This window comes from Diadema antillarum, unplaced genomic scaffold (genome assembly GCF_040938485.1).
Source record: "Diadema antillarum isolate AM-2024a unplaced genomic scaffold, OU_Dant_1.0 seq00000962_RagTag, whole genome shotgun sequence".
Classification (NCBI taxonomy): domain Eukaryota; kingdom Metazoa; phylum Echinodermata; class Echinoidea; order Diadematoida; family Diadematidae; genus Diadema; species Diadema antillarum.
In genome coordinates this window covers 350,819-377,395 of record NW_027271809.1, presented here as the reverse complement: position 1 = coordinate 377,395, position 26,577 = coordinate 350,819, and the positions used below count along the sequence as shown (strand labels likewise).

The following is a 26,577-nucleotide window of genomic DNA, read 5'->3' as shown; positions in this document are numbered from 1 at the left end:
CTCAGCAAAAAACAAAAACAAAAGAAAGACAGAAATTTAACACTTTTTCGAGTTCATTATGTATTGCTTTTTCTCTCATTTCACTTGAATTTTGGTTTGATAGAAAATTCTTCATTTTCCTCCATTATCTTTGGCTTTCATTGTTATTTTGGGCTTCAAAGATATTACATTTTAATGAGACCACAAGTATATCTTTGCAATTGAATTCATGCTTTTTAGTGTGATGAATTTGTCTTTTGTTCTAATATGTTGTATCATTAGAAAGCATTTACGTATGAATAACAACTTGTTCATGTTTGTATAATACATTAACATTTAGCCAAAAATTCTATGCTTTTTTTTTCTGAGTGTACTTCCATCTACTTTTGTGATTTTTCGGCTGGGCTAGTTTGTTTGCAAATAAAATACGAAAACAACATAAAGGAAAATGTACCATAGTAAGTAATAGGAACCAGGAAAGTCACTCAGATGAAAAATAATTTCTGAAAAGATTTAATCAACATAAACTTACTAGGAAGTTAGGGGGCTGATTTTACTTCTTTCTGGTTGCTTTTGGCACAGTCTCTACTACCTTCTTCTTTGCCTTCTGGGACCGGAAATTCTTTAGATTTACCTGTTCCTCATCACTAGACGAAAGGTGTGCCTGTGATGGGGATATTTGCATGGGGGCCTCGCCTCCCTTCTTGCTCATTTTGCGTTTCATTGTCATGACGCTCGCGGAAAGTGTCGACATTTTCGTGTCTGGATCACAAAATTTCCGCATCGGTTCCGGACACTTGCATATATAGATCCGCATCGGCTCCGCGCTGTCCTGAAACATTCCTGGTGTCTTCCGCTTTCATTCGCGAAGCTTCCCCACACCGCGGAATTCTTTCCGGAGCGTGTGCGGAAGGAGCGGAAGGGTTCCGGACAAGCGGGACATCGTCAGGACATCGTCAGGACAAGTCGCCGAAGGTGTCAGGAAGTTCATTTCCGCGTCCAAATTTTGGTCTCGATCAAAATTTGGACGCGGAAATTTTTCTCTCTCCCGAAGGTGCGGAAACGCCCGGACATGTTTAGGACAGTGAGCGGACACGTTCAGGAACGTGCGGACAGGTTGCCGAAGGAGTGCGGAATACCAAATTTGCATTCCGCGTCTTGTCCGCATCTTGTCCGCGCCCTAGTGGACGCCTGGTCTGATATGTAAGCAACGGCAGAGATATATTGACCTTCATATTGTGTAGAACACACACACGTACACATGCACATACACGCACAAAATACATACAAGTATGTGTATAGATTTTACATAATATTCACATACGTATGTATACACGTAATATGCACACGAGTAAATTCTAAGGCCTATAGTGATTCAAGAGAGATTTTGCAATGGAAGAATTTAAGCAAGTTAACATTAACATTAACATTAACAGGTTAATGATTATTGGCAAGGCGGAAAACGGCCCAGTGCTATGATATGATGTCGCTTTATTGGAGTTCAAAGTTTGTTTACTTACCACCTTTGTTTGCATTTTTTGTTGACTGCACGTCAGTCACCCAAGGGCGATCATAGCGACAGTACTTGCCTTCGGTCGATCATTTCAATGATAAGTGAGGCTGAGACAACGATCGCTTTTTCTTGGGGACAGTGACAACACATAGGGCAACACTTAATATTCGTTCTTCAGGCCAATTCTACGTGAGTTTGAGAGAGGTTTCTACCCCGGTGGTTACCGTGTGCTGCCATGGCGCCTTGGGCAACTGATACAGGACGTGTCGTGACAGTTTTCGCATTTTTCATGGTCTTAGGAAATGCAGCAGCCCAGTTGGGTGAGTGCGATGGGAACGATTGCTGAATTTGTGCCATCCTTTGTCATGTGACACTGTAGTGACTTAATGCTTTAGGAAACATAGCATTACAATTACACATTATTCTAATGCAATGAGTGGACTTAGGTAAGAATATCACGGATCCTTGTAATGATGAGGTCTGTTTTAGAATACACAATTCGGAGAAAATATTTCTTTTTTTCAGGGAGCTAGCATATTTGACATTTTTCTGGTACCTTCCTGAATGTGAGTCTGTCTTCTTCCTTATTCGCAAGGATAAGCCACCCTGATATCCTCTGATCTTTTTGTTTTGTTCAACCGTCAATCTACAAGGCGTTCCTTCATTCCTTCATTATTCCTTCCTTCCTTCCTTTATTCATTAATTGATTTGCTTTCTATTATTAATACAATTTCAAACAAACAACAAACAACAACAACAAACCAAACAAATAAAAGAAGAGAAGAGAACGGATTGATATAGTTTACCAAACTATTTGGTCTATGAAAAAATTTGAGAATTTATTACGTTTTCGCCTGTAAATGTTTTCTACAAATACTTCCTTCATGTCCTCCAAGTATAGCACAGTGTGATCTTTAACATTTTTAGCAATCAATTAAATTTTAAACAAACAAACAACAACAAACAACCAAAGAAAAGAAAAGAAAAGAACTGATTAATAGCTTGTCATGCAACTAATTGGTCTATGAAAAAAAATACTTTCTTCATGTCCCCCAAGTATGGCACAGTGTGATCTTTAATGTTTTGCAACAAAATTGTCCAACAAAATACCAGTACGACTGCCGACTGTTTTTTATAGTGTGGCTCCAGAATTCGAGATACAATAATAAGACGGCCATGGTTGTTTGTATTACTTGTGTATTACATATATATATATATATATATATATATATATATATATATTTATTTATATGTATGTATATACACTCAGCGAAGAAAGTAAGTTCCCCCCTGACATTTTTGGATATATCTCAGAAAGTATTTTACGGAATTTCATAATTCAAACGGGAATGGATAGGCAATTTCATTACTCATAACATGAATGGCATATCATTGCCACCAGATATCATTATTGGTGTAAAAAATCGCATTTTATGTCCAAAATCTCCGAGTGATCCTTGAGGTCACTCCAAAATGAGTGAAAATGGACATTTTTCACTCATAATTCACTCCAATTTCACTCCAAATTCACTCTTTTTTGTATTCACTCTTTTAAGAGTGAATATTTTCACTCGATTTTTTTTAGAGAGCGATGCGTGTGTGTGTGTGTGGTGTGTGTGTGTATATGTACATTTGTGACCCTGCATCACAAAACCAACAAAAAGTCGCCAGATATCGATTTTTAGTTAGGGGCAGGTTCTGAAAGAGCAGACTCTAAGCTTCAAAATGATGTATAATTCTATTCAAATGGACTCCCCTAACCTACCTAAATACTAGAAAGAAAGCACACACTCTGGAAAAAATGTGAACCAAGAAAAGAGGTTCTGAAGTACAGGGTATATTCAAGCTCTTAATCTTTCACTAAGCCGCGCTAGCTGTGCGATGAAAGGGACAAAAAAAAAAAAAAAACTCGATGTCAACCACCAGAGCAATGAAGGGATTATCAAATTAAGGTGAAATTGATCAAGTTTTATCAACACATTTTGTCCATGATTAATGCTGACTTTCAACACAGTAGCGTTATCCTTAGAATAGTTTTTAGACTTAAAAGTGAAGAGTGTACAAACGATTTCAAGAAATGAAAAGGGGCCTCTAATACATACCTGATTATTCTATACTCTATACCCCAAAAGGGCTGTAGAAAAACTGTTGTAAGCACACTTTCCCATTTGTATTATGATCCCAAACTAAAGAATATTGTAGAAGAAAGATAGCTCTTTCAGGAAATATGAACAACTCAAGATTGACTTGTTTGATCAATTTTCCATGTTTTGAGTGCTTACGTAAAATCAAGGGGTGCAACCTTTTGTTTGTATTGTGGTGCACGGTCACACACACACACACACACACACACATATATATATATATATATATATATATTATATATATAGTGCATGAGGCTGAATGCACTATAACAATATAAGCACCGACAAATTCTGAATTTGGAGGTGCTTGGTACTTGTTATAGTGCAATAAGATGTCATGCACTATGTGTTATATAAAATAGCATACATACCCAGGCAAGATAAATTGAAAAAATACGAAAGCCTAGATCATTTAAGACTCTACACGTGTCTAGTCAAGCAATAATACCAGTTTCTTTGAACCTGTGTAGACAAAATCCTGACGTGTTAGGGTCTACGTGGTTATACGTGTTAGGCCCTACGATAGATTAGGTCTAGGGGCCCTGGCCTAACGTTGTACTACTAGATCTACGTCACTTACGAGCGACAGAGCTACAATAGGTCTACCACGGATCTAACAGTAACACGTTAGATGCCCTAAGTTTACATACTGCACTTTGGGTCCAGGACCAGGACTAGATGATGTTTTGTAGGATTATGGATCTACTGGATTTAAACACAAGGCTCGTGCCAGGCATCATTTAAGTCACCATTGCTGCACAAGTGGATTCCGAGAGTGTGTTGTAAATGTCGTAGTAAAAGTTCATAGCGTAGCGTAGCGTGATCAAAGAGCGCTTAGCGTACTAAGTATACCGTACACACGCTACCCATTTCCACGGCGCACTTCCGCGCAGAATGTACGGAGAAAGCGGCACAAATCTTGGGTTGACTTGCTCAATATCCCTCGGATTGATTCCTTTTCAGAACAGTAGGAGTCCAAAATTCGTAGGGCGTATTTGATGGCATCCTTTGTGTCCTTATTGTCTAAGATACTGTTTATATAGATCAGTCTCTGTAAAAGTAGCGAACCTGTTCATTTCAGCTTCCATGTTTAAATCTACTGCTGATAGTCTAGTCCCACACAGATAAGTTGCTGGCATAGCCAGCGAGAATCGAGAATAACGATGATATCGAGCAAAGCATATCGCGATTGTGGCGCAATCGCGTCGATGAGGTGCGGGATTCAGTACTCGATGATTAAAATGAGGGAGCAAAAACCGATATCAAATCGATAGTGGGTTATCGTCTGCAATCGTTATATTTTACGTGCACTATAACTTTTGTCATGCACTGCCGGCCTGTATCATAAGTATGTATGCTATTATATATATATATATATATATATATATATATATATATATATAATTATATATATGTGTATATAAGATATGCTGACATAAACAAAACAAAACCCTGTGCTCGAAGATAAATCATATGCAAATAATAGAGTCGATAAACAGTGGCATTCTTCTTCATAATGGTTATGAAAAAAAAATTCATTCAAGTTTTCAGGACACTTACCCCTGAATGGTCCCAATTTCGGACTTGAAGTTGAGACTTGTTGTTGTTGTTGTTGTTTCAGTGAAGATTATACAGTAAGGCTGGCTTGTTGGGAAAAAAAAAAGCATCATGGCGGTTTCTTCAGCTATTACAATCTTACATTTATTATGTTGTAAAATCTTAAACGATTTTGGAATTATTTCATTATTTGTCAACACTTGTATCTTATTGTCTAAATGTGATAGCTATAAATAACGACTATCAATATAGGGTAAGATGAGCATAAGACACAATATGTCATGCTATTATCGAAGGTTTTTATTCATACACAGAAGATACAGTCCGTCTGGTCGGCGGAACCAGCAGGTTCGAAGGACGCGTCGAGATCCTTCGCGGCTCCCAATGGGGTACAGTGTGCGATGATTACTGGAGCTCGCACGACGCGCAGGTGGTTTGCAGACAGCTCGGCTACGGGGACGTCATCGCTGCAAAGATAAGCGCCTATTTCGGTCCTGGGAGTGACAGCCAACCCATTCTCATGGACGACGTGGGGTGCAGCGGGTCTGAAAGAATGTTGGCAGACTGTTACTTCCGCGGATGGGGGAACCACAATTGCCACCATAGCGAGGACGCAGGGGTGGTGTGTTCGGCTCCTGGTAAGCTATTTGAAAAAGAATAAAAGCAGTAAAGGAGAAATGGTGGAAAGGACAGGCTTAAAAGTGATACTTCTATTCAATGTTCAATTCAGGTTCAACGAACTTAGTGAAATTAAACAAACATGAATATCAGAAGACTAGTGTCAATATTTTTTTTTTTCCGACAAGAAGTATTATTTCTTGGTTATGGGGGATGCGTTTTTTGTTTCTTTTATTGAAAAGTAAAAATGGGAAAGGGGGAAGTAGGCCTATATATATAAATATATATATATATATATATATATATATATATATATATATTGTATTATATGTATCAACAAAAAGTCGCCAGACAAAGATTTTTAGTTAAGGGCAGATTCTGAAAGATAAGGCTCTAAGCTTGAAGATGACGTAAAGCTCAATTCAAATGGACTCTCCCCGTGCCGTATATTAATATACGGCACTGGACTCTCCTTACCTATCTAAACACTGGAAAGAAAGCACACTCTGTTGAAAAGTGTGAACTGAGAAAAGAGGTCCTGAAGTACAGGGTCTATTCTTTAATAAGCCACGCTAGCAAAACACAGGATTCAAACCACGGGAGCAACGACAATGAAGGGATTATCAGATTAAGCCGAAATTGAGCAAGTTCTGTTAACACATTCTGTCCATGATTAATGATCCGACAAGCTGCAGAGACTCGCACCATGCCTAACGGAGGTGATACCAATGTCAGAAGAGCCATCGGACCAATACTAAAATTTGAATAACCTGTCCGATTTACTGTTTGATCGTCTGGCACTCAACAGACTATTATGGGACACCGGTTGGAATACCGGTGACTCCACAACACTTGTATTTCTACAAATTGCACAATGTGATATACCGTAAACTTTATATTCTTGATTCGTAGAGCCCATACAATCTATGATACGATAACTACCTCAATTATACTTACCGTAATCATCACAAAATCTGCTGAAATAGTTTTCTACGAATCCTAATTACAGAAAAGAAAGTTCCACACCCTTATAGTAAAATGTAACAATTTTTTCTCAATTTCATAAGGGAATTAAAACTGAAAACTAAAAAAAAAAAAAAAATCATTTACCAGGATGTGTTGTGATTAAAGATGTCATGTAAATCACTCACATATAGCTCATTTCTTTTTCTTTGGGTTTTCTTTTTTATGGGTAACCTAATCGTTTTTATAGGTAACCAAATCGTTTGGAAAACCAGTGAAGTTTTTCTGAAAGATTCACACTAGGGCTTTGGATCATTAAAAAATGACTTATGAAAATAACGATTGCCATATGCAAAGATTGTGCGTGTATGGATTCTTTCCAAGCTGGGGTCACATCACCAATCCTGCTATTAAAGCTACTGGGATACAACGAAGTCCATGACTTGTGCTTAACCCATTCTAGTCAAGAAGAATTCATCATGACACTATCATTCTAATTATCAACTTTTCGCTTTTTTTTTTGGGGGGGGGGGATATGCGTAAAGACTTCTACGTTGCCTGTCCTCAAGGTATATAGCGTTTACATAATTTGCACTTTCTCCCTTTCGCACCTCGTGACTGGACTGCATTTTGCATATAAAAATATTCAAATATACATATGAATAATATACTGTAACGAACCTGAGCTGATTTTAGTCCATTGTACCGACCTTCAATATTGAAGGTTTGCTTTGTTTGTTTTTGATTTGTTCAAACTTTATTTTAGAGGTTTGTCTGTGTGGTTATTGCTGTTATCATTGTTCCTGTTATATTTTAGATGATGGAGCAGTCCGCCTTGTTGATGGATCCGGCAGTCACGAAGGGCGTGTGGAAATCTTCCACGATTCGGAATGGGGTACCATTTGCGACGACTCGTGGGACATGGCTGACGCAAATGTCGTGTGCAGACAGCTCGGCTACGAGAGCGCCCTCAGCACACAGAGTTCGACATACTTTGACAGAGGTCAAGACAACCAGGAGATCTTTCTCGATGATGTGAACTGCTACGGGGATGAAGAGGAGCTAAGTGAGTGCAGCAGTAATGGCTGGGGAAATCACAACTGTGGCCATAACGAGGATGTAGGAGTGATATGCACGCATGACGGTAAGCTTTTATTTGTGGAGGATAAAAACTTCCTTATTCTTTTTTCTTTTTAGTAACCTCAATCACGGGCATTTGACCATGCTCTAGAAGTAGTGAAAATCTAATTTATGCTATTAATATACGAACAGTTTGCTGGCAGAGCGAGTTAACTCCAAATTCTGGATATTTGCGATTAAAGCGGCTATAAAAAGAACAAGATAAAGAAAGTGTGAGTCTTTTTTATCGTAACTTCAAGAATATTCCTTGATATGTTACAAGTGACCTTTCACAGGTAAAGCCGGACTTACCTAAGATTCACTGGCTTTACATTAAAACTTTTCATATCATCATGGACATTGTCATCTATGTTTCAACAAAAATGTAAGTCATTGTCCATTATAATAATTCTGTATCTGTGTTTCTGATCTGTGATGGAATGACCAGACTATAAGTCGAACAAGTGAGTCCTTTTCAGGACCACAGAAGATTTTCATTCAAATCATTAAGTGGTATACACGTCACGTGCTGACAGTGTGGTTCATTCTTCATATTTGTTATCTATTCCAATTAGTTCATTTTTTTCAAATACTTGGAGATTAATAAATTGTATTTATGGATTTCATTTTTATTAAGTCGAACACATGATTTTGTGTCCATTCATATCATGACCATAATCTTTTATTATGATTTCAAAGAAATTTCAATAAATTTTATGGAAATGAATGTGTTATGAAAATGTCCATGCTAATTTTGGACTTAAATATATATATATATATATATATATATATATATATATATATATATCTATATATGTATATATATATATATATATATATATATATATGTATATATATATATATATATATATATATATATATATATATATATATTATATACCGGTAAACACATTACGTATAAAATTGGCCATTCCTGCAAAGGCGGGAAAGCCTTAAATGCAGGAATTGTAACCGATTTGTTCAATTTGTCAAGAATCCAAGTACATCTAACTTTATCAATCATGCATGACACAGAAGAAAAGGACTCAACATTCCAGCAAAGTGACTAAAGCTCACACGTGTAAAGGTTAATGTGCAAGTTCGCGAAGGTTGAAAAAAAAAATCTGTAACCCCTTAATTTGTTAGTTTCTGTCAAGGCGAATTCCACATTTGAGTAATTACCTGAAAGTATAGTGGTAAGGATTTTGGCATGAAGTAACTTAATCATTTTCTTAAATAATAATGCATTTACTACTAAGAGATGATGTGGCCATTTCTCTCTAATATGTTATTCATACACATGCTGTGATCCAGCTGAAGAAGGGGAACTCCGACTTGTTCAAGGAACGTCGTCGAGTGGAGTACTGGAAATCTACCACGAGAACTCCTGGGGTAGCATCTGTGACATCGGTTGGACCTTCAACAACGCAAAGGTCGCATGCCGCCAACTTCGGTTTCAAGAGGTGGGCGTAACTCAAGTGTACTACGGGTTTGTGGTACCAGTCCACCTGTCGAACATAAGCTGCTCCGGTAACGAAGATGACCTTTCGGACTGCGCCAACGTAGTGTGGGGTGATTACAACTGCGGGTATTATGATCATGTGGGTGTCACTTGCTCCTATACTGTCGTCGAGTCTACGACATTTCCACCCTCCAATGGTAAGCGAGCAATGACGTATGACAAATTTTGTTTCTAAGAGGAAATTGAGATTGAGTCGATAGATGCTTTTTGGGTTTACTCTGGCTTACTTTGACTAATTGAGTCACATTCGACCTCATAAAACGAAACATGCATTTCCCAATTCAAAAGAGCAAATTCCAAGAAAGAGAAAGAGATAGAGGCGAGAGATGGAGAGAGAGAGAGAGAGAGAGAGAGGGGTGGGGACGAAGAAGAAGAGCAGGACAGAAATAAGAATATGTAAATTTAGGTAATTGTCTTCTGTTCTATCTAATTGCCAGCTTTCTCCACAAATTATTACATGTGGTCATAAATTCATGTTCTTCTCCAACATTACACAGAGGAAGAAGGCGACGTTCGTCTCGCTGGCAGCAGTTGGTCTGGCCGCGGACGAGTTGAGATCTACCACAACAACGAATGGGGTACTGTGTGCGACGACGGATGGGGCCAAGAAGAGGCAGAAGTAGTTTGTAGACAACTCGGTTTAGGAGATGTTATCTACTTCAGCGAGTCTTTCGGGGCCGGAACAGCCCAATCCATTTAGATGACGTCAGCTGTGTGGGCACTGAATCTCGTCTGTCGTACTGTTCACACGAGCCCTGGGGTTCGAACAACTGTGGGCACAGCGAGGATGTCGGTGTGCGATGCAACACATACGAGTATGGTGAGTATAGGCGTGAAGGCGGGACTGTGATAGGAGTAACAATACAAAGAAGAATCAACTAGGAGACAAGACAAGATGAGACAAAAATAAATAACTCCCCCCTACAAAAAGACAAATCGGGCCACACCAATGTTCATGGAGCTTGAGTGAATTGCATGCAGATTCTACACACACACACACACACACACACACACACATATATATATATATATATATATATATATATATATATATAACTCGTTATCCCTGCGAATCGCGTCAGCCAGACAAGTTTCTTAGTACTTTTCCAATATATTGCAAGCAAATTCGAATTGGTAAAAGATTAATCTAGAGCCCCTAGGAGTACTATGCTTTAGCTTTCAGTACCTTGTTTTGGCAAGAAGGGGTGAGAAGATGACTTGTCAAAACTTTCCTCTCAACCATGTTACAGACGAGAGGGTGAAAAGGTGGTTTCTTTTAAAGATAAAATGGAGTTCCTGTTAAGGTGCATTTCACCGAGTGAAACCATGATTCAAAGTATCAGGATATAACTGCTAGTCAGTATGATGCTTAGGGAGCATTATAACTCATGTTTGATTACTAGAACGTCAATTTAGATGAGAACTGCAGTAGTGACTCTCGCAAAATAACGGCTCGTTTAAAACGGAAGGATTTGGTCTCGAGCGCATGATTCACAACGCCCCCTTGCGGTCCCGAGAAGAAAGTCGGTTTTCGGATACTACTGATACTATACTACTTACAGAAGTCTTGAGAGAGCTCTGTGATATACTACTGAAGTGTACTGTACACAAGCGCGACCGCATCCCAGAGGCTACGATCCGCGATCCGTTTATAGCAGAGCAAGCTGTCGACAACTGCGTACATTGTGTGTATAGCCACTGTGTGCGTTTTATGTCCGACGTCCAGTAGTGTACGATCGAACGATACCCCTGTGCGGTGTATGTTGTGTGTACGTATCATGGGGGCATGGATGGGCCAACCGGTACCGTATACTGTGCACGTGGGTGGCCATGAGCATGCTATCTAGTACCCATATTGTACACATGCCCCACGCGCTTTCCCCACTCTTTGCCTTCCACCAGGGAGGTGAGACCTCCCTGCTTCCACCAAAAAGTCGATACTCTTTGCTAGTCATGCTTCCACCAAAGAGTGGATTCAGTCCACTGAACAATGTAGTCCGTGGCGATATCGTACTGGCTTCCGTTCGCTATGACAATGCCAATCACTGTACTAGTGGATGGTACATGCGTGGCCATGGCAAGCGAGCTGGCTTCGTTCGTTCGCCCCGTTGCAAGCTACTAACGTATTACACGTATTATGTACTTGGGTACTGTTAGTATTCATACGACCAGCTGCGTTGGACTGTTCTGCAGATCTATATAGAGGCGGTCCGAAATGCATGTTCAATTGCCATGTTTTCATGCTATAATAAACAATAAGATTCTCTCGCCATATTATGTGTTGACAAGAACAGATAAAATAACTGAAACAAACAATCAAAGGTAGCCCTCCCATTTTTCTTGTTTTTGTTATTCTGTCGATAAATGAGCTTCCAAGTAAAAAAAAAAAAAAAGAGTAAACAATAGTGGGCCTGTACGTTTTGTGAAGGACATGTTTGTTGTCCCCGCCGAACGAGTTCGAGCAGGGGACTATGAAACGGGCTCCGTACGTGTGTGTGTCCGTGTGTCCGTCCGTGTGTCCGTCCGTCCGTCCGTCCGTCCGTCCGTGTGTCCGTGTGTGCGTCCGTGTGTGATCAAAATCTTCAATTTGCTACTTCTCTGTCATTTATGAGCCAATTTTGATTCTGTTTGCTTTATATGATAGCACTACATGGGAGCTTTGAAACTTCTACACAGAATTTCAGTCGTGACCTTTGACCTTGACCTTTGACCTATATTGTACATTTTGCTACAAAATGCTACTCCTTCGCCATTTCTAACCCGATTTCGATTCCGTTTGCTTTATGTGATGGCACTAGGTGAGGGCTTCAAAACTTCTACACAGAATTTTGACCTTTGACTTCTTTGACCTTTGACCTTGATTTTTGACCCATATTGTACATTTTGCTACGAAATGCTACTCCTTCGCCATTTTTAACCCGATTTCGATTCCGTTTGCTTTATATGATGGCACTAGTTGAGGGCTTCAAAACTTCTACACAGAATTTTGACCTTTGATCTCTTTGACCTTTGACCTTGATTTTTGACCCATATTGTACATTTTGCTACGAAATGCTACTCCTTCGCCATTTTTAACCCGATTTCGATTCCGTTTGCTTTATATGATGGCACTAGTTGAGGGCTTCAAAACTTCTACACAGAATTTTGACCTTTGACCTCTTTGACCTTTGACCTTGATTTTCGACCTATATTGCACATTTTGCTACAGAATGCTACTCCTTCGCCATTTCTAACCCGATTTCGATTCCGTTTGCTTTATGTGATAGCACTAGGTGAGGGCTTCAAAACTTCTGCGCAGAATTTTGACCTTTGTCTTCTTTGACCTTTGACCTTGATTTTTGACCTATATTGTACATTGGCTACAAAATGCTACTCCTTCGCCATATCTAACCCAATTTCGATTCCATTTGCTTTATGTGATGGCACTAGGTGAGGGCTTCAAAACTTCTACACAGAATTTTGACCTTTGACTTCTTTGACCTTTGACCTTGATTTTTTACCTATATTGCACATTTTGTTACAAAATGCTACTTCCGGCGGGGACATATGTTACGCACCGCGTAATTTCTACTTTTCCTTGTTGTTCGTCGGGTGATTTGTTGACAGGCCATGGACCTAATATAGGCCTACTAGTACAAGGACATTCATCGTACACATTTTTGCACACGCATAATACCTTCCCTACAGGATATACCTGTCCTCTACGAATACCGATCCCTTTTTTTTTTCCTTCTTTTTTTTTGTGCTCTGGAATATGCTACGGAAAAGTGAAATATTGAGATCACAAGTGACAATCATTCTTCCATCATTTCTTTTAAAAACTGCCTGCTTTTCCCTAGCGAAAGTGTTTGCTTTGAGGTATGATTTCCTAACATACACCTCAAGACTGCACATTCACTTCATTTGATTTTTCTGCGTTATTTTCTTCTGCGCATATAGTTTTAGATTTATCGAATCTCCATCTTGTTCTTCTCCCGGCTTGCTTGCGGTGACAATCATGGGATCAAAGCAGTACCCTAAAGCATGCTAAAACTGTCTTTGAGACGCTTTTGAGATGTAGGCCTACAGGTGGCCGTGCATGATTGACACAAAATTTCTCATGATCTCAGGTATTGCTGCTCCTCATCATCTGTATCTATTCAAAGACATTTCTGTCTGAAAAAGGCACATCTGCAAAACAAGACTGAAATGAGGGAAACGATCCTTTTGTTAGTGACGATACATGATCACACAATCAAGTAAAGAAAAAATGCCAAGTAAACCTAAGAAAGAACAACAGCTCTCATGTATTTATTACTGATGATCATCTACACAGCCAAAGTTGCCATGCAGTCGGTAGATGTTGACGCTTCCGCACGTACCACATGCTGTTCATTTCTAATCTTAATTTTTTTATTTAATTTTTTTAGTTGCATAGGCCTGATTGTCAGAGAAAGACATAATCCGAAATCGAAAGGATTTTTGTTTTGCCTTTTTTTCTGTTTTTTTTTTTTTTTTTACTGATTGTTTGTAATTTTCAAATTAGTGGGGCCTATTGAGATACGTTTTGCGATTGTAGGACATGTTTGTTGTTGGTCAGGTGATTTGTCGAGAGAACTGACAACCAAATTTGCTAATCCTGTTTGTGTTATTGTCGTTTTAGGGTTTTCTTGTTTTTTTTTTTTTTTGATTTGTTTGTCCAGCATGGTAGGGCCTACCTGTGTTCTGTGCGTAGTTACTGCGGCCGGCGTGTAATGGCGACAGGGTCTTGTTCAATTTGCCATGGTTTTTACACTATATCATTTATGATGAAAGAAAAGCAATTCTCTCGCCGTAAGTGCTGACAAGCCAAATCAAAAAATCAATAACAATCTTTGCATCGTTTTTGCCAACTCTGTCCATAGCCTAAATGAGCAGTCCAATAAAAAAAAAATGCACTAAATATCGTCAACTAAACCTACAGAAGTAAAAACAGCTTGATGATCTACACACGGTCAACGTTGCCATAGTTGACGCTTCAGCCTGTATATGCTGAGCATTTCTTTCTTAATTTCATTCCTTTTCTTCTTTTTTTCTCAGCGTACTTTTACTGATTGTTTTTCAAATTAGTTGGGCCTATATGCGTTTTATGGAAGACGTGTTTAATTGTGTTTTCGTTTTGTTTTGTTTTGTTTTGTCAGGCGATCTGTTGACAGAATAATATTGATGACCACTAATCCTGTTTTGATTACTATTAATATTATTTTGGGTTTTGTTGTTTGAAATCAAAAATTGTCTGCACTTTTTTTTCCTTTTTTTGGCCGATTATGTCGATAAATCAGCTGTCAAGTAAAAAAAGAAAACAATCGCCGACTAAACCTAACTAAAACATCAACAACAAACCAACAACAACAAAAACAAACCCAGCTCAGTTGTTACTGATGATCGTCTATACACTATACGTTGCCAGAGTTAGTGCAGTACATGACGCTTGGCACGAAGCATTAATTTTATTCAAATTCATGAAATTCTTCCGTCGAGATGTTTTCATTGCAGCTGATTGACAAATTGCCCTACATCGACGTATATAAGTTGCAACGTAGCATTTATGCTTGACATTTTTCCATATTGTCCATTTTTTCTTAGCGTAAATAGCATAGGTCTGAGTGTCAAAGAATTATATGGATTCCGAAAGGTTCGGGTTATTTATTTTGTTGTTGTTGTTTTACAGATTTAGTAGGGACTATATGCGTTTTGTGCAGAACGCGACAATGTTTTTTGTTTGAGCAGATGATTTGTCGACAGATTGTACAGAAATGCTAATCCTGTTTAGATTATTATTGTTTTCGGGTTTTTGTTTTCGTTTTTGTTTGTTTTTGCTTCATTGCTCCATTCACGTGGTACCTGTGTACTGTGTGCAGTCAAAGAGTGTGTAATGGAACTGTGCTGCAAGATGGTATACATGTAGCGTTCTTCTAGAATAATGTTCAATTGCCATGTTTATATGCTTATCGAAGAAAAACACTTCTCTCGACATATGTGCTGTCAGGTCAAGATTTAAACAAAAAAATGAAAGAAATTATTTTTAAAAAAAGTCTTCACAGCCTTTTTTTTTTTTTTTTTTTTGCTCATTCTGACAATGAATGGGCTGTCTAGTCAAAAAGAAAAAAAAATCGCTAACTAACATAATATAGAAAATCCGATTGTTAATGACGATTATCTACATGGTCAACGTTGCCATCAGAGTAGGCATAGGCCTATCATGGATATTGACGCTTGGCATGTAGCATTTTATGCCGGACATTTTTTTCTTATTTTTTTTTTCGTAGCGTAGTGTGCGCAGGCCTGATTGACCAAGAAAGACGTATTCCGAAATGTTATGTTTTCTAGTTGTTTTACTGACTGTTTGTTTTTACAATTAGTAGGGCCTAATATGCGTTTCATGTATAACATGTTTGCTTGTTGTTTGGGCAGGTGATTTGATGGAATTGATTACCACAGTCATGTGCTGGTTCTGTTTGTATTATTTTTTGTTGTTGTTTTTGCTTAGCGGCCAATTTTGTGGAGAGAATTGGCAGAAAAAAATTAATGTGAAGAGGACTGGTTTGTTTGCTTATCAGGTGATTCTGTGAGACAATTTTGTCAACAACAACAACAAAGCAAATCAAAGACCTCTTCCATCTGTGATTGTGCGACCGTCTTTTCCCTTTTTTCATGATGACAAATGTCATGACAAGAGCATAATCTTATGCAATCTCTTTCACATAACACAATCCCAATGGAGATCGAGGGGGCTTCGTGTTATAGTAAGCTATAATCAGTAGTGATCGAGGTGGCTTCGTTATCGACCGGTATAACAAGCAACGGTGGACAGCTCTACACGTATGCCATCAGGTATGTATCACACGTATATATATATATATATATATACAAGATATATATATATTGCATCCTTTCTTTTTTATTTCTTTCTGGTGCCCCACTCGGGATTAATCGGCTGAATAGGAAAAAAAGGCTCCCCCATGCATTTTTTCCCCTTCAGTTTCTCGTGCCACCAATGCCCCCTCGTTACGGGGTTGTTTCCTTCCTAAAAACAAATATCAAAAAATAATATACCCGTGGTCACTGCAGAACCTTGATGATATACATTTTAAAAGAAAAGAGAACTAACTATACCCTATAGGGGGCATGGGGGCAGTTTTCTTTCGTTATAACGAAGTTTCGTTATAACCGAACAAATACAATATTACACGAAAACAAGGAAACCACGCATATAAATTATGATGTTCTGTTTGCTGAATACACTGGAAAGCTATGTAAAATGGAATGGGACCTTTTAAATTTCGTTTGAATATTACAATTAAAAGAGAGCATAAAGTTGTTTGTAATGTCCGAAGGTTCGTCGATCGGAAATTAAAATGATCAGGTTCGTCATTCCAAAGGTTTGTAATTTACTAACTGAGAAAGGATCACTATTCCGAAGGTTCGTTGTTGCGAAGGTTTTTTAATCCGAAAATGTAATAAAGTTTGTCATTCCGTGGAAGGTTTGTTAATTTAAAAAAAAAAATGACACAGGTTACGTATTTCGAAGGTTCAGTTTTCTTATAAGACGATTATAAGGTTTGCAATTCCTAAGATTTGTTAGTGGACTTACCTTTTCTTTTCTGGATTAACGAAACGTTTTTTGTTTGTTTGTTTGTTTTTGGGTTTTTTTTTTGTTTTGTTGTTGTTTTAGGTTGTTGTTTTTTTAATGTTCCAATTAATGAATGTTTGGAATTCCTATCATTTTCGGACAAACGCACCGTCGTAATAAGAACCATATTTTTATTTTTTTTTTCGGAATAACGAATCTTTGGAATAACGCCAAAATGTTCGTGAACAAACACTGTTTCATTTCCGAACTAACGGACATTTAGGTGTATCAGAATCTTTGTGTTTTGTAATAAGGAACCTTACTCAATTTCAGATTATTGTCAGATTGTTTAACAATAATGCAAGTTCTCCTCGAAAACTTGTGCGTGACACACGGATCGAAAACGCAGTATTGTGAAGCATTCGCCCACGCAGAGACGCTATAAATGCTTGTTCCGCTACGTATTTTCGGAAGCGATCCGCATTTCGTTATAACAGAGCACATTTCTTTTGTTTTTCTTTGTCAGTGGCGCTCGGAAAAGACTTCGTTATAACGAAAATTTCGCTATAAACGTGTTCGTTATAAGCGAATCTTTTTAACACAGACTTTAATGGCGAACATTTTGGGAACAGAAGTTTTGCTTCGTTATTACCGTGTTCGTTGTAACGGGAGTGCAATGTATTGCAAATAAGCCATAGACATCACATCTCATTATTATTGTCATAAATTATCAGAGGATTGTAATTTCCTGTGCACATATCGTTATGTATGTTTTTTATATTGTTTTTAACAGATTGAACAACGCTCCGTAAAAACATGACATGCTGTCCCTATATAGCACCAGTAAATGAACGTCACTGGAAACACGTCCTGATGAACTTCAAGATGATGTCAAGTCAAGTCGCATCAATGATCATCGATGTAGGCCCTACCGCAAAAAATATGAATAACACATTATCCCTTCCCACACATTGTCATAATAGGAAATTAATCATGGTGACGTTATTTTGTTTTTCTTTAATCCGGAACAACAGAGAAAACGTAAACTTTTCACCTTTGTCACGCTGAGTGAAATAGGTCAGCTTCTAATTATTTTCAGCATCCAGAAATGTACGGTATGACATTAATTTTGGTGAATGTATGTTACTAAAATTTGTAGATTCTTTGCAAAATGGTAACATCAAGGCGATGGAAATGTCCGACCACTATACCCTTTATACCATTGGCTAATGTTTCTTTTGTGTCCATGAGTATACGTATGTATCAAAGAGAGATCAGTCTTTATGCTCCACTGACATTAATTCGCTCCGCGAGAATGTGCTCCACAACATCACCCCAACGACATCTGCTCCGTCGACAATGATTGCTCCGCCGACGACTGAACCACCAACACTTGCTCCGGTGATGTTTCCTTCGAAGACACCACAATGAATTGTCCCGCGCCCCGGCGACATTTTACTCCAAGGATACGGCAATAACATTGATCTACCATTAGTTCCAGTGGAAATGGCTGCATTTCATTTACCCAAATTCTGCTGGCATGTCCTCATGAACGAGATCCGAAGATATTTTATGACATCTGCTGAACTCAGCTCAATATTGAAATTGTTCTTATAACTCACAATCTCATGTTCGCATTATATCTTGCCACATTCAAAAAATATGCAGGAATTGTTTTGCACAAGACATATAGTTGTTTCTTGAAATACTTGAGGGGTGCTGCCGATTATTTATAGGCAATTATTAATTCGTTTAAATGTTTTACTGGTTATTTAGAAGGCCTAGCTAGTATACATATGCTACGATTGTTTTGGTTTATAGGTAATGTTTAGGCACTAATCTTCAACATATATCCGAAGAGTGTTCTTCGTAAAATAGCATTGCGTAAGCTTGTGATTCTAATTCATCGGAGTATCAAGCCTTTGTACTTCATTGTCGGATATCACCTTCGGAATAAACATTCTACATCCGGCACTGGTGGATGTTTCAGAAAATTATTGTCAGACGGGAGGGGAAATCTTAAAAGCAAAAATGAATGTCATTCTTAGTTTGATATGTTTCCCCTTGGGCAGTGGGAGATATTTGATTGTCTGTTAATAAATGATTCACCGTAAAGTCCCAAGGTAACAATGATACATTTCAACTATAATAACATGGTATTATAACCAAAGGTAAACGTATGGATTGCCCTGCTCGCAACTCGGCATTCATGGTCGTGATGGTCTTCCGAGGAATCCAATTTGACATGAATAATAAAATTGATTGAAACTCCATTTAAAATGAAACTCTTATTATACGCACATAATCTACACATAACGAAATCATAATTATACAAAACAGTATTCGAATACCACCCACGAACAGCCCTCTTCATGTAACATAATCATTTACATTACGTCGGGATACCAGATCACATACATTTTCATAACATCCAGTGCAAAACATAATTATTAATTGCTTTCTTATATAGGAATTACACGATGGTGAGGGTGAGGATATCATCCAAGGTAACAGTATTGCATAGATGCCCCACGATAGGCGAACATGCGTTTATTCTGTTCTTGTTTATTTTGACGTTGTTCATTTCTTTTTCTTTTTCTTTATCGAGCAACGAGAGACAGACCTATACTTCCGAAGTAGGAGCCTTAGTATTGACGGAAGGGGGAATTGACGGGAAACTAATCTCCCTTTTTGACATCGTTAATTTCTTTGCACGGTATCCATTACTTTGGGGGATAAGTACACGTCATGTATAAGGTTCGTCAATCCGGGTCCCCAAATTCCTGTTCCAGATCCATTTGTTGCTCCGAATATGAAGGCGTTAGTTATAATCCGAACATTTTTATTCTGAAAACGAATTAGGTCCTATACGTGGTACGAAATTTATTTCGTTTCAGGATGAACGAACACCCGTGTTCGAATCAAGGAACCATAAAAATAACGAAAGTGTTTCTCTCTCAGAACAACGAACTTGCAGAGTGACGAACAGTAACATGATTTTCCCTTTTTATAATCAAGCACCTCTGAGTCACCGTCAGAAAAGAAAGAATAATGATAGAGAATCTTCCCCCTTTGGAGGGCAGTGGGATATATTTCAGGAAAGATATAAAGAAAATAGAAAAAATGACATTATTTTACGTCAATTGATTGAAAGAAATGTAGAATCAGGTAACGATTGCAATCCTGCCAGTGGTCTTCCCCGGAGTCTTCGACTTGAGCTCGCTTCGAAACATCCTTTTCATTCCCGCAGGCCCCAGACTGTTTATGACCTCAGCAGGAATGCGCCACCGCGCGGATTTGTGGTTTACCCCCCGCCCTCCCCCCTCCCCCTCCCCCTCCCCCTCCCCCCCCCCTCTTTGCCAAGTCTGTGGCACCTTGCTATCGTGGGATTTTGCTCTTTTCTCTTTTCTCCGCCAACGAAGTGGCCGGAGGCATTGTTTTCGGGGCGTCCGTCCGTCCGTACGTCCGTCCGTACGTCCGTCCCGTTTTGTTTTTGTCAATATCTCAAGAACCGTGAGGTGGTTTTGCATCAAACTTGGTATGAGGGTATATCCTGGGGGATAATACTTTGTTTGGATTTTAGGGTCACGGGGTCAAAGGTCAAGTTCAAGGTCAACTCCTCAAAATATCACTACTTTTCTTATATTTATGCAATGCCTGGAGGATTTTTTTAACTTGATGTATGCATGTATAACCCAATATATATTCTGCGGGAAGTTTCGTGCCAAAAGGTCAAAGGTCAAGTGAAAGTGCTAAATTGGACTTCTTCCTCCATATCTCAAAAGTAACTCAAGGTATTATCATGAAACTTACATATTTATGCATGTTCTACCTAACAGTGATTCTCTTTGGAACTGTGAGGTCAAAGGTCAAAGGCCAGGTTTAGATAATAATATTTTACCATTTGATACTGAATTTATATTTTTTCTCAATACCTTGAAAATTACTCAATGCATAAACTTATAAAAGGGTCAAAAGTCCAGTAAAAATCATCAGTTCCCCCAAATACCTGCACTCTGACGTTTTAATCATTCATCCAATTGATAGTTCTAGGAAAGTGAACATTCAGCACATTTGTGGCAAACCTGTCATTTTAATATCTTGCCAATTGTGTGAAACTGTCATCACACATGGTCAAGACATTGTACTATAGACCTGCATTATTGCGGAGGCATACACCTGTCGCCGTAGCGACATTTTTTATTTTTATTTTTTTTAATTTTTTTTTTTTATGAAGATGTTCGCACGCAGTGTCTTTTCCCCGTACCACTGCGCGTTCTGTTTCAATTCGTTTGGGTTGTAGGTTTTTTTTTTTTCCTTGAATTTTCACTATGCCCTATAAACACGTGGAACACGCACCAGCCATACACCACAGGTAGCTCACCGCAATTTTTGCAGCCAAATACTCGACTTTGTCAACACGAAACCCCCTAAAACAATAAAGAGATGATGGAGTACCTTGTATCGATGCATAAACGAAATACCATTGATGGAGAATAAAATATTCTTTAAAAAAAAAATGAAATAGGGTTCAGCCAACATATGAGTTTGTCGTCCCACAAGTTTTACACGTGTTTTTCACAAATTTGATAACACTTATATAGTTAGAACATGCATGTCGCCAATTCTCGAGGATGTCGCACACAATGTTGCGGGCTTCTGTTGTGTCGCACAATATTATTACAGCGACATGCTCATACCCGTGGCTACACTGGCGTCGTAAATAGGTAGTTCATAACTACAATCAAACTGAAGCTTACTAAAGTACTAGTATACCACCCACAAGATCTTGCGATATTCCTCTGAAACTCACAGAACTTGGATTTACTTATGTTACCTCAACCTCGGTATGCGCAGCTTGATTTTCCTCCCTTTGGAGTTGAATGTGGAGGTTTTGTGTTTCTCTGAAGGAAGAAGAGCGTGTTCGAAAAAAAAATAATCCGGTAAGTCCATTTTCCTTGAAAATCAATCGATTAATGATTTACACTGTCAATCTGAATATAATCTGTATGTAAAAATAAAAAATAAAAAAACAAACACGTAACTCGGATTATTTTCAGTCTAAAATCATGTTTTGGGGCCAATAGGCCACTTATCATAGGCCTACTATAATGCACCATCTGCATAATGAAAACACCAACGTAACTTTGAAATACAAAAAAAAAATAAAATAAAATAAATAAATGAATAAATTAGTGCAGGCCGAACTAAAGGCCAAAGAGTGACCTACATATCCTAAGCCCGCCGCACACTATTGGAATACGACTCACGACTATGACTGACCGACTTTGGATTTGAAAAAACAAAACAAAACAAAAAACAACTCGTTTATGCTGAAGCTGCTGTGACTTGTTCAGGATCCAAACTCTGTCAGTCCTATAGTCGTGAGTATGGGATGGGCTTTATTCCATCAAGGAGCTTCAAGCTCTGATTCCATCCTCGACTGTATCATCAGGGAGGTGGACGTAACCACCTCCCTGGTATCATGGAGCTACTGGCACTGTTCTCCACGATTGCGTCATAACGAGGCAGGTTTGTGAAAATGTGTCTTTCCCTCTTCCTCTCTCTCTCTCTCTCTCTCTCTCCCTGCAATCTGATCACTCCATCTCTGGCGTGGTTTCTTCTTCCTCTTTTTTTGTGAGTCTGACCCGACTCAAGGTCAATAAACGTTCGATCTATTTCTGTACCCGTGTCAAGACAGGTGGACTGGAACACTCCCTGGTGTCAGTGTGCTTGTGAGTATGTGTGTGTGTGTGTGTGTACTGTGTGTGTATGTGAGTGTGTGTATGTGAGTGTGTGTGTGTGTGTGTGTGTGTGTGTGTGTGTGTGTGTTGCTGTTCCAAACGTAAACCAGCGCGAGCGGGTATTGCATTCATGCATGCATCTGGTCGGGCTGGGAGCTGGCTGAGGTAATGTCTTCCTTCATGTACAGTACTGAATGAATAGAGAGTTCCCGTCTCCCCGGTAAACCACCTCCCTGGTAAAACGATCGACTGCTGAACAGGGCATGCTAAGGCTGCTTACAAGGTAGATGTCATCTATCTCATAGCAAGTCCGCGTGATAGTCTAGCATTGTGGTGGAGCCTCTAAAATCACGAGAGTTTACCAACATATGAATTCAGACAATATTAAAAATATCTAACTACATTAAAATATCATGTAGGAATTACTGTCTTATTTGGCAGCACAGCAAGTCACTTCTCACCACCGCAGTGTTGTCAAGTTGTGTGCGCGTACAATCTGTATGTATAATCCGTGCTTCGCTGCATAACGAGCCTCGATCTAACCAGGGTGGCCGGTGGTGAGTAAAACGCAGCGCCTAGTAGTATACAAAGTACACTGATGCATATCTGATCGCCTCAAAGTTGCCGCAGCTATACTCGTCTTTTTTTCCCCTCCGGCAGGATTGACCACTGTTTATGGTCTTCGTATTTGTTTTTGTTTCCCTCCTGCAATGGCTGTTCTATGTCAAACCCGTCTTCGTGTACCATACTACTAGTCCTAGTCGTACATCCTCGCCTCATGTACCATAATCTGTGATCACGCATTGTCGGCACTGTACATACCGCTCGCATGCATGCACGCATTACCGCATCGCACAAACAGCTTCAGAGGAGTGTTAGCGCTGCGGCACTGCCCGGATAACTGGCGGTCACAGAACTCTACACAAGTTCTGTGCTGGCGATCCGGTTCTCACGAGTTACACGCAGAATGATCGTTGAGGGAGCTATATAAAGATTCGAACGATTCGAACGAGCCGTTAGTATTTATTGACGTTGTACAGCGTCGATAATATCCGAAACCATTATTGCATGATTACTAAGATATGAGAGCACTTTGGGGCGAGTAAGTCTCACTGTGTTGGTTATATGAAAGGTACTTTAACCTGAAACACAAACTAAGACAAGGCAATCTCAGGGAAACTTTGTAAAGGTACCAAAACTTCATATTATCTTTAAATCGCCTAGGGGTCTTCTTTCAGAAGAAAGGGTACTTTGGCTCCGTGATGAATTTTCACGAGTCTCCTCTCGTCTTCTCTTTTGAAGCAATAGCCGATTTTCGAGAAGCCGTCTCCATGCATCAGCATTCAAACTAGAAAAATAAATGGAAAGTCAATGCGTGAATGTGTGTGCATTTATGTGCTTGTGTGAGGGGTACTGGCCGTTTTCATTCATTCATTGGTATTTCTTTTATAATATACCAAAAAACTACCCCCCTTTCGATGATACCTTCACTTTCTGTCACCGTTTGTAATACCTTCTGGGCCCAATAAGAAGATTAAAACTAAAGATTTATAATCAATCATCGGTATAACCGACGCAATGTTCCTTAACTCTTTTATGAATACAACGTTAATGAATAAACAAACAAAATAGAATATCTCTTCGAAAATTGACTCTTCCTCGCTCTCTTTATGTTTAAAAGTGTTATAGGTACTTTTCCTATTTCTTGAATCCGTTATGATATTGAAATGCTACGGAGTAGAAATGGCAGAGGTACATGCGCCGGTGCCATTTGTTTCTGTCATTCTTTCTTATATTACCTTTACCGTTCACATTTCTACCTCAGAGAGTTTTGCCTCCGACATTTCATCTCTGACATTTCGCTCTTGTTTTAGAGTGTAGGCTTGTTTTGAATTTCACTTCCATTCCCAACTTGCATTTTACCCAAACATCACTCCCCTAGTCTCCGAGGGCGACGTCCGTCTCGTTGACGGAAGTTCCTCAGACCGTGGTCGAGTGGAGATATATCATAACAGTGAGTGGGGCACTGTGTGCGATGATGGCTGGGGTGGAAACGAGGCAGAGGTCGTCTGTCGCCAGCTTGGTTTCTCTAGCGTCGTCTTTGCTGTCCAGTACTTCGAACAAGGGAGAGGGCCTATCCACCTTGACGATGTGTCTTGCGACGGGTACGAGTGGTTACTGTCGTCGTGTTACCATAGGCCTTGGGGAGAAAACAACTGCGACCACAGCCAAGACGTCGGAGTCCATTGCTCGTACGATATTGGTAAGAACCCCTTGCTTGCAGGCATCGTTCAGGGTTGCTCTAATGGCACAGGTGCATGGTAGCCTTTGTATGTTTTTTTTTTGTCTTCAAAATAATTATTATCACATTTCTGTGTAAGTTGAATGTATAGTCTTTCTTTCATCCTTAAGCGTAATCATCCACAAATTTAAAGTAATTACAATTACATTCACTTTTTTATGAGGGATATCAAATAAAAGCGTAATTAAAAAGAATTAAAAGCGCAAATGACTTTCTCGGTATTAGTGCAAGTGTTTTCATTTTCGAGTATCACTTTCTTCATCATTTGCGCTTTTGCACTGTGATTGTAATCTTCATAAGTTCTGATTTATTCAAGTAAAGATTTTTTTAAAAAGTTTTTTTGTTAAGTTTTTTTTTGCTAAGTTTTTTTTGTTTTACCGCTGACACGTGCAGATCCACCTTACGAAGAAGGAGGCATGGCTGGATGGCTGATTGGGGTTATCGTCGTGTGTTCAGTATTTGGCTTCACGATCATCCTCACTATCATCGGAACTGTGTGCTCGGCATCCAGCCAGAAGCAACGACGTCAGTCACCAACCGTGTTTTCCGTCAGCGGGAATCCCACCGTCGCCACCGACACTGCAGCGGCCCGCGGCGGCGTTGGAAACTACCCAAGGCAAGACGCACCTCCCTACTGTGCACCGCCACCCAGTTATGCCGCAGTCATGTCCGCGCCGAGCAGCAACGGTGTGGAAGGTCCTCAGAGGTACCTGTACGTGCCGTATCCACACGGTCAATCATCTCCGCCGGCAGTTACAGGTCTTCCCGTGGTAGATTGTGGTCCCACTAACACTGCAGCTGCTGCTGCATTCAGTGTTAGTTCACCAACTGGTTCTACGGGTGATATTTCAGTCAGTGCCTCCGGCATTGAATGTGGGGCGAATACGAATGACCAACAACATTAGAATTCAAAAACATAAAAACAGGCATTTTTTAATGTTGAAATATGGTTTTGCGATTTCAGTGAATTCTAGAACTTTAAATCTTTAGAAGCCTGCAATTACAATTATAACAAACTCGAAACCACATTCGTATTCCACACGTTCTTGTCATTTGTTCGGAAAATATTTATTTTTTAAGTGTTATTACTATTACTATGACTATGACTATTACTATTACGTCTACTACTACTATGACTATGACTATGACTATTACTATTACCAATACTATTACAGCTTGGTAGGGCAATCAGGATATTGATATTGATAAAGCCCAAACTGTTTGTTTTATACATTTGTTTAGATGTAATATGTTGCCATGTTCTTTTGATTTTGATTTTGTAAAGAACAATGAGGTTAATAGCTATTTTACAAGACAGGCGAAAGATTATAGATAACCTAACATCCACAATAGGATATTTCGGCCCTAAGATGTGGAATAGTCTTCCAGCCGACATTAAGCAGCGTGTTTCTATGTCTTCATTCAAGAGAAATTCATTATAAAGAGTATATCAGATGCAATACTAGCATGACTAGGGCCTTCCTGGAATAGACTCCTTATCATTGATGCTAGTATATATACATAA

The 26,577-nt window shown here is 39.1% G+C and overlaps 1 pseudogene; it reads left to right on the top strand.

Moving 5' to 3' along the window:
- Positions 1 to 1,611: 1,611 nt before the first annotated feature.
- On the top strand, positions 1,612 to 26,080 carry LOC139741898 (scavenger receptor cysteine-rich domain-containing group B protein-like; annotated as a pseudogene).
- The last annotated feature ends 497 nt before the right edge of the window (positions 26,081 to 26,577 follow it).